At 43.2% G+C, this 10,226-nt stretch overlaps 1 long non-coding RNA gene across 1 annotated transcript; it reads left to right on the top strand.

The window, feature by feature from the left end:
- The first annotated feature begins 1,005 nt into the window (after window positions 1-1,005).
- LOC133134629 (uncharacterized) lies at window positions 1,006-5,839 on the top strand. The gene is made up of 3 exons (XR_009709311.1): window positions 1,006-1,253; window positions 4,835-4,950; window positions 5,269-5,839. It is a non-coding gene; the product is annotated as an uncharacterized LOC133134629 (long non-coding RNA).
- The last annotated feature ends 4,387 nt before the right edge of the window (window positions 5,840-10,226 follow it).

Below are 10,226 nucleotides of genomic sequence, written 5' to 3'. Positions count from 1 at the left end.
CTCTCTTTCTCTCACTCACTCACTCACTCAGTCTCACTCTCTCTCTCACACACACACACACACACACACACACACACACACACACACACACACACTCACAGCCTTGAAAAGTAAACTAAACATTTATAAACATTGATAAGAAGGCAGGCAGTTGAATATCAAAATGTTAATGTAGCCGAGGTATGCAGTATGCAGCATGCAGTATGCAGCATGCATACTCTGTACAGATGAGGGTGCCACTGGTGGCTCCCACACAAGGAGCCCTATAGCTGAAGCAAAGCACACTCTTCCAGTGCACTTTCCCATGCCTCAGAGACTTTCCACACTGCAGGTCACGCAGTACTACAGGAGAGCTAGCACCAATCAGAGAAGATGTCTACCTCTCACTGGCTTGTCACAGGTAGGGGCACCCTTGCCAACTTTAGCCCTTCCTACCCCTTGCGGGACATACAGTTTATTGTGTATCCCTGGTCAGGTATCAACCTTTCGTGAGGGAAGTGGGTGGTTTCTTAGTAGCTATTGGTATTGTAGCAATTTCTATTTAACTGTAATTGTCTCTGGGAACAGACATCATTCGTGTCAGAGATGACAAATTTGAATTTCTGTTTTTCGGTACATTATTATAGATCAGCTGGGTAAGTAAAAGTAAAATTTTGGCAATACAGTACATTTTGGGTTAGCTCAAAGGATAACATAAATACACAAATAAATAAAATTACTCCCCATGCTTCTGGCTTCGAAAATTCCATGCCTAAAATTCCATGCCTCAGCTGTGTTTCTTTACATAAAGCAGATTTCAATAAAACACACATTCCATCCATCTGGAAGTTTAAATCCGAAAGTTTGCCTCAGAACGTCCCAAGGATTTCAGCTGTCCGCTTCAAAAACGGAGATTCCGTACAGGGTTTGCGTCTTTGTTGATAGGGACTGAGAATATAAACAGTACTATGAATCTCGTGAATAGCTTGAAATCGCATGTAATTCCCAACAGTTTATCCCGGTCAACAGTTTATCCTGGCTGTAGCCAAACCAGTACGCAACAGTATAGGCTGTCTTTTGAGTTCATATATTTATTTATTGACAGGCGATGCCGTTTGAAAACTAAGGTTGCTGCCTTTTCTACACAACTAGCTTGTTGAATTGTAAGAGGGAACGCCTGGAAAGGCGGGGTAAACGAAGGCCTGCTGGCCCATCTAGCCCTGCTCCTTCCCGGATCACAAGGCACGAGGGCCCCGGTGTCACACTAGTTTCTGGTAAGGTGATACTTTGCTACATTGCTTTCGTTCCTTCCTCGCATCGTTTTAGCGAAATAAGTACCCGTAAGTGTTATATTAGCAGGATATCGAACGTCGTATGCATTACTGGACGGAACAGCGAAGAAATTACGAGTTTTAACCACCTAATGATGATTTACGTAGTCAATACAGTTCACGTTTAGGCCTGTGTTTGAAGTTGTGGAGTCATACATTTCAAGTGTGCAAGTGGTTCTAGGGTGCTTGTTGTAAATGGCTTTAAATAATATAAATACAATAAAATTTTGTTTTAGCATTACATTTTTTAAGTTCGTTTTGATTTGGAGTAATTGGAGGTGATCTAAACTCTCATGGTAGGCTATTATCAACTTTTGTTTGATCCATTTCAGTTTATTGGAGTAATATCAACAATGACATTACTACCCACTAAAGTCCATTGGTAGTTTAATATTCAGTGAAGTTGCCTCTCATTCAGAAAATGTTTTATACTGTTTTTGTTTAATTGCATTTCCACCCCTTTCCAAGAGGGATTTAGGGGTACCGTGGGTTCAGGGTTCAGGTTGTTCCCGTTGTGGAATCAGGGTATATCAGGGATCCCATTGCCCAGTGAGTGATGGTTCATAAATATGTGACCTTTAAAAGCAAGTAAACGTGGGTGAGTGGAGGGGAAAGTGGTGGAAACGCTTCACTTGAGTCGTACACTATGTGCTCGTGTTCTTCTCTCTCAAGAACGCTTCAGATAGTCCAGCTAAAAGCTTGATGTTACTGCACTTAGCGTGAACATTTCACCAGCAGTCCCATCTACACAAAGTACACATGACAGCGACTCACACAAAAAACTGAAATTAAACTTTTATTTGTTTACTTTTTTTTAAAACTTTTTTTTTTAAAGTTTGAAACAGTAATTTGAACAATGACTGATTACAGTGAACCCCAAAGTCTCCAGGGTGCAGTTGGCATAATCAAATTTACTGTGATTGTATGTTGAACTTCACAGTGGCAGGTGATAATACTAAGGTTAAATGCATCTTTATGTATAGCCCAAATATTTTATATCACAACATATCACTTGGGACCCATCTTTGCTTGTGATGGGTACTTAGAATAACCCAAATACCAATTAACCTAATAATAGCTAGATGATTGACCATCCAGACATTGAATGAGAAACCCGATTCTGCATTCTGCTACCATCTTAAACTTTAATTCTGCTATTCTTATCAAGGTATTAAGGCCACCAATGTCTATCCAATTTACCGTATGGAAGACATGCCTTTGGTCCAAGATGTGACTAAAACAAAGTGATGAAGAGTGATCGAAGGACATTTAGTGTTTCAGACAAGCTGAGTTGGTTCAAGAAGTTAAATTATTGTAGCAAGATATGGATTAGGGCTCTAGTTCAAAGAGTGACTCAAGTGGGTTGTTCAAACCATTTCAAAAAGACTTATTTATTGTCCGCCTCAAGTTATTGAAGGCATCAATGATTCAGAATGAAGAGTGTTTTCTATGGCTCTATATATAGTATGAAAATTTGCAGGAAAAATCCATGTTCCCTGTTGTAGCTATTTCAAATTGGCGTCATAAATAATGCAAGGCTAAAAGCATCTCAGTAGACCAGTTGCAGACAGAAGGAGGGCTACTCTGTGAATTCTCTCAGTGCATGCCCAGAAAGAGCTGTACAACTGTATTTAAGTGTTATGAAAGAGCAGGATCTACCATCTTTTCCTGCAGGAAATGACACGTGGGGCAGACTTCCTCTCTCCCGTATGACTTTATTCAAGTTCAGAAAACTAGTTTTATTCTCTATTTGTGCATGCCCCCATGGCACCTATGGGTAATAAAGTATTTGTGATCAATTAGGCCTAATCAATTGCTTCAAGGCTGTGATGCTTTAATGACGAGCATAACATGAATGTGATCGGTTGAAGCGATCGCGTTGAACACCAAGGCCCATGACTGCATTTAAGACCGACACACCATGGAGGTGGTCAGGTTAACGGCCATACATTCACGCAGTGATTGTACATTAAGGTCTGAGCAGGCGGATGGGGTGAAAGTGCTGTAGGCTGGCCCGCGTACTGAGCCCCATGTGCAGAGCAGTGTGGGAGACCCAGTGGAGTGTGGGTAATTGAGTTTGAAGTGCTCTGATGACGTTGGAGAGAGGGAGAGATTCGAGTGCTGCTGGTGTAAGCCCAGGGATTTCCATATTCTACCCCACTGTTTCCCCGACGGCAGTACTGTCTCACTGTCCTTCTTCCCAAAATAAAAAAATATTTAAACCTACAGTCCATATTCTGAGCTATCCTCTGTATATGTTTTTGTTGGCATTAGGCAGTGATTATTTTTTATTTTACATTGTGCATTCCCTCCATCTACAATTATTGTGGGAGATTATCCGGCCGTTTAAACTACTCGATTGTGGGCAGCATTCAATTAAATAATTTGAGAAACTGCTTAAGGTTAGGGACATTCATTTAATTTTTTAAAGGCTAAATGTGAAATACCACCAGGCTATTGAGGGGGGAAATGATTCATGATTTATTAAATTAAATTAATGTTTCATTAATTGCAGGCAAAAAAAAAGCAACATTGTGCTGTGGTCATGTGTACATTTCCAGATAAATATTAACAGCTGTGATGATTTATCACCTGAGTAAGAGGATGCTGATACACTAGACTAGACTCTGCAGTAACTGTTAAGTAAATTCATTATATCACCTGCAGCCAACTAAGTAGAATTATTGGCGAAAATACCAGTTCCTGTATTTTCCTGCAAAAGGCTTGATGTACACTGATACTAAAAATAAGTCTCCTAATTGCTGTAATCTAGCACGCGCATTAAAAAGATTGTGTATTGTGCGCCTCCATTTTATGTGAGAGAGTGGAGATGACCCGCCACCCGATTATGGCGAACACACATTTTGGACTGAATGAAGATGCGTTCTGCTCCGTCCTGGCAGTGTGAGCTGTGAGCCCGTATCGCATCAGGCCGTGTGCTGCGGTTTAGTTTGGGGGCCGCTTGATTCGCCTTTGTGTTGTCTCCATCGTTCATTCTGTTTGCATTGCATCACGATTTATAAATATCATCGAGTCGGCTGATGGTTTGTTCCTCGCGTCTGAATGGCCGTGGTCCCTGTTGCTCTCATTAGATTAGTGGTTCAAAGAGAGTGCTGGACTGTCACAAACGTGGTTGTGCGTGAATTAGACTCCGAGCCAGTGGACTGAGGAACCATTCGGGGCCACTTTACGGAATCTGCGTTTCATCATTAACCGGGAGACGGAAAACAAACACATGAACTAATGCATGCAACTGCCATGGGAATGCCAGTGATTAAATCACTGGTGACATTCAGACTATGGAGGAGGCCATGACATAATGCACTACCTAACAACTTATCATCGAGACAATGCCCAATAACCTTATTATACAGCTGCGTGTGATTGTGATTAATCTCTTCTGTTAGGATCCTGCTATCTCGGGTCCAAGTCCTTGCTTGTGTATTGCTGTGTAATGTGTAAACACACTGGCCCTGTTCCCAATGGCCAGGAGCTGTCCGGCTCAGAGTCCTGTTCTCTTTTAGAAGCAGCTTGGAACAGCCCACACTGCCGTGGTCATGTAGAACCCCTCAAAGATGGGCCAGCTTTACTGCAGGAACACCGTTGAGGGTCAGGGCAGGGAGAGCGCTCACAACCTGAGGTACTCTCTCATTCCCGTCCCGTTTAAGACTTGGCCATATCTTTACCGACTTCTAGCTTCTAGCCTCACCTGGACCGGTCTCCTCACCTGGACCGGTCTCCTCACCTGGACCGGTCTCCTCACCTGGACCGGTCTCCTCACCTGGACCAGTCCCTCAGTCTGCCCTGCAGCCATATGGATGGACGGACACACTGCCTCTGGAAGTTCACAGACTGCTTTGTCCTGTACACTGCACATTATTTAGATTTAATTTAGGATGGACAGTCCACCCTCCTTATGTATTCTTACGCATTCTCATGTTTTATTCTGTGTATGCAGACTGGGGGAAAGCAGAGATGGCTGCTTGTACAGACGGGATCACGGTACAGATGCTGCCATGGGAGGCTGCAAGAGGTATTCACATGTCAGGGTTGAGACCTGGCAACCCTACGGACCATGTGACGCAGTCACGGCCACGTTGAACCAATGGGCATGGGCCTCCGAACCCCTTAATGCAGGCCTGAACACAATCTTACCTGTAGCAGGTTCTTAAAGTAAGCTCAGAGCTATCATACCTGTAATGCATCACACCTGAACTCCAGTCTCTCCCAGTGTGACATGGCCAAGCATCCGCCATCACGCTGATCTGTCATTGTATCCTGCGTCATGCTCAAACTACACCGCCGCAAACCATTATATGAGTGTTTAATGGTTTAGTGTTTACAATTAACATATGGCCTGTTGGACGAGGAATGACAATAGTTATTGAGTTTGATGTATTGGTCTAAACTCTACTAAAAGCATCGATATGCGGCGGTATTTGTGGGTGAAACACTCTCAGAATGCGTATGCAGCTGCGTGTTCCAAGCACCGTAATTAGCAACAGTGTAGTGGCAGCGAGCTTCCCGGACTTATGACGAGCTAAATGAGGGTGAAAAGGTCTGGAATAATCTCTGAAACCCGTGGCTGTGTCCAGGTCATCCGGTCGTTTCGTGGACAGGCATTGAAACCCAAGTGAACCGCTCGCTCGGCTCAGGAGGCTGTGCGGCTGATTGCATTTGAAGTTGTGTTCTTTGTTCGGCCCTCTTCTGTGGATGTCTCAGAAGTTTGGAGGAGAGAGTCGACCTTCCAGTGCCCCTCTCGTGCTTCAGTGTAAAATTGATGAGTGGAGAATGGGAGGGAGGGAGGGGGGGGGATAATAGTACATTTATTTGCTTTTGTGTTTGCAAAACCAATTTCCACAGGGCTGGAAAGATGCAGCATTCATCTGAGCATGTTTTTTTTTTTTTTTTTTTTACCCCACATCTGACTAATTCATTTTGGGTTTTGCTACTGAAAGGAAGGAAATTGGAAAGTGTTTTGGCAAATGGCTCCAGTGTATTTAGCAATTTTCTGGAATAATTGATAGTATTTATTCATTACTTTAAATCATTTTATGGATTATCGCCATTGAGTTTTTGGAAACGGTTAACCAAATCACATGCCTCTGCATGGGACTTCAAACTGTCAGTCAAGTATTTTAGTCTTATATTTAGACTTTAAATCTTATTTCTGTTTTTGTTTTTGCAAAATAAGACAAAAAGATTATCAATGAGGTGAAATAATTTGCCTCATTTCAAGATTTGCGTAAAATTTGATGTCAAGTGAACCGAAACCAAAAAAAAACCAACAAGTCTCAGGACAAAACTTTACAAAATAATAAAATACTTAACTTTTTTGCAGTGTAAAGGTAACAGTTTGGACTCATTAGTACCCTTAGCAACACGCATCATCTCATGAAAGTGAGTGGTAACCAGAGCCCCAGACATCAATCATTCCCAGCTGTTTAAAACCGTTATCCAGTTCATCCACTGTGACACTTTCAGGTTAAAATAAAAGCTCCAGATTGGCCTTGACTCACTGTGTACTTCAGACACCGAGCTGTCAGTGGGGATGTGATGAATGGTTTTCAGATGGCCAGCTCTCTCGGGGACCTGCTGAAGGCACATACAGTGGCAGCTTGTCTTGATGTCCGCAGCTTTATGACAACTTCTGCATTCCTCTGGCGAGAAGCAGAGCGTGTGGAGGGAGGATGCGAGTCAGTCAGAAATGTGCTCGCAGCTCTAGATTAATTCCATGAATTGACGTGTGTTGAATTGAATTCATCACACTTTAGCCCGTTGTATGATACTTAATGGTACAAACAGTAACTTTGCTTGGGCAAATTACTCTGGATTTTAGTTTTATAGCTGTCACAAAGTTTTATGGATTTTAGTTTTATAGCTGCCACAAAGCAAGATTACGTTCACCCGACAACTGCACAGGGTAAAAAAAAACCTGGAACCGCTGTTTTTGCTTCAGTCCGTGTTCCTCGGTTTTACAGGCCCCAGATGAAGTGGCTGTGCTTTCTTGTGGTGGTTTTTTATTGTATGCATTTGTGTTGCCCTGTTTATCTTGCCCTCACTGTAGATTTAGTCCCCTGTGTTTGAGGAGCCGCCCCTGGGCCATGTGAACAGACGCGTCCTGGAGCTGCGGTGCTGTAAACGGTGGCGTTCCGGCGTACCCCACGGCCCCTGGGTCCCATTCGGTTTCACGCGTTCAGCATTTAGGTCACCTTGCTGCACGCACATCTGCTCAGGCCGTCAGTTCTGCCCCAGCGCATTCTCACTGAAACACAAGCAGTGTGAGAGAGAGAGGAACTCATCAGATCAGTCAGCCAAGAATATCACCTCGCATCCATGTTTCTGATTTCATATCCTTATGTTTTACAGTGTGCTTTACATAATGACCTAATATTGGCCATTCTTGTGAACTTTCCTGCGGCCGTTTACAAATTTCGGATGTACACGATATCTGCTGCTCCTGCCTACATCAAGTTACAGCAGTGACGGTCTCCAGATATTTTTATTTATTTTTTATGTCAACATAATTCAACCGGTAAAATCCCCTCCCTGTTTAGCATGTTCATTATGGTTATAAGTGTTTGTAGATTTATGTAAGGAATAATCCACGATGAGGTGGTCATTATAGGGGTTTAATGCACAGTGCAAGGCCAAGAACAACCCAACGTGAAGTGGACGTTTGAAGATTTATTTTGATATATCAGTGTTAAATGAGTATGGAAGAGCTTTCACAGAAAACGGCTCTAACGGAGATCTGTTGGAAACTGTCCAGTAAATGTTTTGATGTTTTAAATTATGCTTCACTCTTTTGTGGTTTTAGGGCTCCACTAATTCTGTTCAACCATTACTCAATAAATTGGGTGATTAAAGTTTGCCGTCACATTTAATCAGATTCCCGCAGACGTCAGGTGCTTTCCCATGGGCCACTTGGCTTCTGGCTGCACTTCATGTGGCAGGTAAAAACAACACGTTTTTTTTCCACATGATGACCAAACATCACTTAGCTAATAGGATTAGCTGATCATTGAGCTCATGAGAGTTTGTGAGGCAACAAGGTTCTCCTGCTTCTATGAGAGTTTGACACATAAGCCCACTATTCATTTTGCCTTTTGCTTTCAATTAATGGCTATTAATTATTCTGCTCTTTCTCACTTAACAATTCATGCCTCTCATTCACACACGACTTGCAGCGACTGTCTGCCATGCGAGGTGAAACCAGGTGCTTGCTCAGGGACAATTCGACACACCCAGGGCAAGGTTTCGAACTGGCAACCGCTCTTACCTCCTGAGCTAATGTCTCTGCGAGTGACCAGCTTGCGGGAAACAACCATAATAATAATAATAATGATGATAATAATAATAATAATAATAATAATAATAGTAATAAACTTTATTTGTATAGCACCTTTCATACGTGGAATGCAGCTCAAAGTGCTTCATTATAGCAGATTGAATTAAAAAGCAGAGTATACATTAAGATGCGTAAATAAATGCATAAAGGCTATACTAGTCCGCACACTGCACGTGCCCGACTTTATCAATGAACGCACTTTCATCCGTCCCGCACGTTCCCTCGGTGTGCTGACAACGTTGTGCTAAAAACAAACTATCGATCAAACCGAAGAGAGGAGCAGCTCAGAGGCCTGGAGATGAAACTGGGCGATCTATAAACCCAGAACCCCCCTCCTCCTCCCTCCCTGATATGTAGTATCCACTGTGGTTTCCCGCTGCCCAGTCGATAGGCCTCCATTAAGAGTGGATAAGCTGTCGCAGTGACCCCCTGACCTCCTCCCTGGCCTCTGCTGCCCGTATTAATATGACATTTAGGCCCGAGGTTGGCCTGTCATCATAATTCTGTGTCCATTAGTCTAGTGTTTCTGTTCATCTCAGCTTGTAATATTGATTTTCTTTTCTCTATCTTTTGCCAGTCCTTTCCACGTTTATGTACAGTGGTCCGAAGACAAGAGGGTCTTTTGTGCAGCACGGAGGTTTTCCGGCTAAGTTCGTACTCCTAAATGGTTTTAGAGCTACTCGCCCTCTGTTGATGAGGCCCCTGAAACTCGCTTGACAGATGTGTCGGAGAGAGGGGGGCGATCGCCGTGGTGAAACTGGAGAGAGGCCGGCAGATGAAGGATGGCTTTTGAAGGGAGCTGGTGAGTGTCCAAAGGGGTGAGGGATTTCCTCCGTATTGACCAAACAGAATTAGCCTCTGTCACTGTCCCCTTCGTGAGGTGAGACTACAGTCCTGTGGATGTCAAAGGTCAAGATCGGCTCTCCTGTCTCTCCGGAATCAGCGATTTTGTTGTTTGTGTGCGAGAGAGCGAGAAAGTGAAAGTGTTTTGACAGCATGATTGGTGTTCTTCTTTTTTGTGTCATACTTCTTTTACGAAACCAATAATTAAACGGCTTCAAGCTGCCCTATCTAGCCATTTCAATCATTATTTGCTATCCTTTTATTCTATAGTAATATTCAGATAAATCATTCTCCTTATGAGCAATGTAGCACATATAGGCTAGCAGTAATCATTCAGATTCACTTAGTGGCTGACCTGATGGTTTCAGTCCGGTCACACGTCTGAGGAGCCAGTCTCACACCTTTATCAGAGCACTTCATCATTCTCTGTCTCTGCCACAGAAATAACTCTGAAACGATTCAGAAAATTTCAGAACTTGTGGAGAAACCCAAAGCAAACGGGTCCGTTTGCGCTCGTGTGCGAGTTTCGTGTTGCTATCGTGTGAATTGCAGACTTGGCGGGCGAGGCTCCCAGCGTTTTTCCAGCTGATGGAGTGAAGTCAAATAGAGGAGCTCATATAATTTCTCGTTGGCAGCTGCTGGCCGAACCTCCTGTGTTTCATAAGGATTTTTACATGACAGATTCAACCGCTTCCTCATAACGCTCAACAACCTATAATTTT

This window comes from Conger conger, chromosome 8 (genome assembly GCF_963514075.1).
Source record: "Conger conger chromosome 8, fConCon1.1, whole genome shotgun sequence".
Taxonomy (NCBI): Eukaryota; Metazoa; Chordata; class Actinopteri; order Anguilliformes; family Congridae; genus Conger; species Conger conger.
This window is presented reverse-complemented; position numbering and strand designations above follow the sequence as displayed.